This window comes from Cryptotermes secundus, unplaced genomic scaffold (assembly GCF_002891405.2).
Source record: "Cryptotermes secundus unplaced genomic scaffold, Csec_1.0 scaffold639, whole genome shotgun sequence".
In the NCBI taxonomy this organism is placed as follows: domain Eukaryota; kingdom Metazoa; phylum Arthropoda; class Insecta; order Blattodea; family Kalotermitidae; genus Cryptotermes; species Cryptotermes secundus.
Window position 1 is genome coordinate 459,733 of NW_019743157.1, and position 4,273 is coordinate 464,005.

At 35.4% G+C, this 4,273-nt stretch overlaps 1 protein-coding gene across 1 annotated transcript in view; it reads right to left on the reverse strand.

The window, feature by feature from the left end:
• LOC111873927 (protein Shroom) overlaps positions 1 to 1,007 on the reverse strand; it is a gene marked incomplete in the record, with an annotated part of 420,460 nt that extends 419,453 nt beyond the window's left edge. Inside the window, 1 exon segment of the mRNA XM_033755279.1 lies at positions 937 to 1,007.
• Positions 1,008 to 4,273: the final 3,266 nt, after the last annotated feature.

The window sequence follows — 4,273 nt, forward strand, 5'->3', positions numbered from 1 at the left end:
CCCCCATTAAGAGAATTAAAAAAATTCGTTTATGAAGATCTGTAAGTTTTTTACTTTTCCAAAATTTTGCATCGAAAATGTTCATATAGACCATTTCAGTAAAATTTGTCCGTCAAGACCGTCAAGACAGACATCCTGTGACTTATACCATTACTTCCAGAGAATAAAATTGCTTTATTAATGTGATGTGTAGAATCAATTGCAGATGTACTCTTTTCTGCCGCTCCCTTCATGAATGGCGCCATTTCCGTAAGCTGTTTTCGAACAACAACTATGTTATAGCCTAAGAATGCACTAACCACGCCGCCCATTCCAAGAACGTCACTATGAATTCTAAATAATTCCATTATAATTTGTTTTTGTTCTAATAAGGAATATCATTCTTTTGAATCACCCTGTAACATATGATCCCTGTATTAATATTTTCAGTTTACCGTTGATTTCAACAGCCCATTCTCTAGTTACTGCTAATCATAACAGTGTTCAGATACAGCGCAACAAACAGTTTTGACATAATGAACTGTCCATGTCATGTTTCAAGGTTGGAATTAAATAGTATGGAAGCATTTTACTTTCAGTACATGGTAACAATAAAATGGCAAACCACTTTCAGCAGCAAAAACTATCTAGCAGCGTATAAACACACAGTCACGTAATTTCAGGAATTTGTTCGAGGCGTAGGATTTTGTATTGGCATCTGCTTTTGGGAATACGTCGCTTAGACTGTTGGAGGGTTTCCCGCAAGCGGATGTATCTCACATTAAACTTCAGCCGCCAAAACATGATAACATAAAATTTCACTTACTTCGAATTCCATTCCGTGTGCTGGTATCAATTTAAACTAACAATTCACAGAGATATGAAACTGGTCTGCCCTGTAAACTACTACTACTACTCCAAACTGCACTGTCGTTATTGTAAACAGAACAATATTACCTTCAGGGATGGAATAAATACTTTGCCGGGCAGCTCCCACCACCTCGTGACAGGTTCACAGTCATGGACGGTCATGGACAGCGTAATGTTATCCTAGTTCGATATATCGCCACAACGTTACGCGCCAAGCAACAGTCCTGCTAGCGCCTCCATAGGCGGTAGCTGGAAGTCGTGTATTTGGTACACAGTATTGCTGATAGAGGGGGCAGTGAACAATCAACAGATGCAGCTACGAATATGAATTTAACACTTTAATAAATGCACCAAAATTCATGTAATCCATATATATGGGATTTTAAATAGATATTAACTAAAACATATTTATTCTTAAATGATTCTCCAGGCAAAGATCTTATCCCCAAGGTCGTTTGTTGCCCTTGTAATTCTGGTGGCTCTTGTGTCTAATGACTAAAATAAGTCAAGATTCGCTGGTCATCTTACTCTTTTATAAGGTTTCATTCCTTTTATTCTTGTCTTGTAACCACGTAGCTTTGGTCCCTCATCTATTGCAGTATCAACTTCTTTGAATTACAGTGTTGACCCACTTACTTTTGGGACTAGCTTGAGATAAGAACCAAGTTAAATATTTAACTGTATATCCCCTAGATGTCTGTCAACACGCCACTTTGCGAATCCACGACAGTGTGTCTGCATACCTAAAGAAGGTATCCTTAAGCCCATACATACAACACCAGATTTATTTATGGCCTGAATGAAACACAATTCAGTGTCTCACATTATGTTCCCTTTCCCAGCTCTCAATATTTGTGCAGACCCTTTTTCTAATAAAATCAATAGACATATTCATATATGAAAATAATTTTTGTATTGCAAGAACCTGGTGTTATGTTTACACAGAACTAGGTAATGTGAAGAAACATCAATAAACTCAGCTCAAATCATTCTTCTAATGTATTAATTAAATTCCAATTACAAAACTTTTATTTGCTTTAAAAGTGACACACAAAGAAAACAATATTATTTGTAACTCTTCCACTTGCATCAAAATCCACTCTAGCAAATTCTGATTAATTTTATAACACTTGCTGCAGTATGACAATCTTAAAAGGAAACTTGAAAACAATAATAATTGGTAAGATCAGAGAGAGGATTATCACTTTATGAACACTGGTCACATTTTTGTAACATGGTATTCCAGCAGAGGTTTATTTATATTACATTTTATTTATACATTTATATATATTATTTATATATTATTATAGATATATTTCTCTCACTGGGGTATCACAAACTTATTAAAAATTAAATGAATATTGGTTTTGTGGACCAAACAAAAATGAAAATTTTGTAAATTTTTTGGAACTTCTGGAATTTGTTACTTAATGAAGGAAGAGAAATCTATTTAAAAATGCAGAATAATACTACTTAGGTCATACATACCTACCATCAAAAATATTTTATTAACATTACCATAATTCCCTAGGAGACATTTTCTTTCAAAGATTTTCTGTAGCCCCAGACCTCTTTCATGTAGCCTCATTTACTAATGGGCTACCAGTTGCTAAAATATTATCCTTTCACATCACTGTTATACTTCCTGACTACCTTAGTTTAATAGTAAAATGCTGCAGTCATCACACAAGAACTGATCAGAAAATATTTCTTCCTTGACATTAAGATAGGATAAACCATGTAAATATAAAATCAATGATATCAGGTTGTTTTTTGAATGATTCATAATTTCTTTATAAGTTATATTTTTTAAATTCTTAATGTATAGTATGAAGTGATACACATTGAATAGTCACATCATATAAGAAATGCTGTGCTGGCCTCACAACACAGTGATACAGAAGTCATCTGTGCCACTTGGTTTTATGACCGATTATATTCTGCAATATTTAGATATATTAAAAAACCTATTTATGTTTGCTAAATTTATTTAAAAGATGTATCTAAACCTGAACTCAGTTACACTTCATTTTCTTTAATTTCCCAAATTTAACAGCACACAGATCTTGCATAGAATGTAGTGTTGCAGTGGTCACTGTTCCTGTTTGTACATGGGAAATCCAGGATTTCATACTTGACCCAGCAGTATTTATGATTTTCTTCAGTATCTCTGAGCAAAGGCTCAAATTTTGTCCTGAAATACAGCATGAACACTTCCCTCCACATCCTTCCAATTCAAGCCTTTGACTGCGTTGATCATGATATTTTGTTGACCAAACTTAAATTTTATGGTATTACTGGGAAAGATCAAGCACTTTATGAATCTTATTTAAGTAACAGATATATCAGAACAGTAATACATAAGAATGATGTAAATACAGTATCCTCAGAATGGCTCAATATTAGGCAGGGAGTGCCACAAGGGTCGGTATTGGGACCTTTGTTGTTTCTCATATATATAAATGATNGGTTCCTTTTATATTCTTTACAATGAGTGGCCATAATGTGATGCTCTCTAACCTGGAGCCATTGGGTAAATCACGACTCATTAAACAATCACATATCTTCCTGTGAAAGTTATAAACAACTTTAAGAACTTAAAGTATTCTGGGTAATATATGACACACAACCATGTGGATTTGAATTATTTATTCTTCAGTCATTTATCAACATATTTCAGTTTCTTAGTTCACTTATTGTTGAAAAATATGATTATTAGAATTAAAATCTGTAAGGGAGCAGTCATGGCATATTTTAAGTCATTGTACCAGGATTTGAGCAATTGAGTAAACCAGCAGAAAACCTCGGTCAGCATAGTTGATCTCTGGGTTGACAACCCAGGATCTTCAGAATAAGAAGGAATGCAGTGTTCTATTATGTTGATTCAGAAGGATCAAAATATTGATGAACTGATATGAATGAATCTATGAGGGGTAGGCCTTCTCAGCCCTTGCACCGCAACCTACAGTGGTCTATTGTGCTTCCCCTTTTGATTATCCCCTCAGCAATCCGCGCTTCAAATGAAGCGCATGATTTTGTACGTGGGGGCGTTGAAATAGTCACTTGGTTCTATAAAGTATTGACCCAAGTGATGTAGTCTTAAATAAGCTAAGGCCTCACATTCACACAGGATAAGTGTGGCTGTTTCATTTTCTTCTTGGCACCTCTCACAAGTGGGACTATCACTTACTCACAGTTTGAAGAGGTGTCCTTTAAGGTGACAGTGTCCTGTAAGTAGTCCTACCATCCATTGTAGCTAGTTCCTGTTTAGCTTCAACAGTTCCTTCGCTCCTTCAGCTGAGGGTCCTTGTATGAGTCTCTTTGCTTGCCTGAGTCCAGTTAAGGATCCCCAGTATTTCTTGTGCTTCATATTTGTCCAGTCCCTGATTGCCTTTCTGGCAACTCCTATAGAGATGCCACAGGC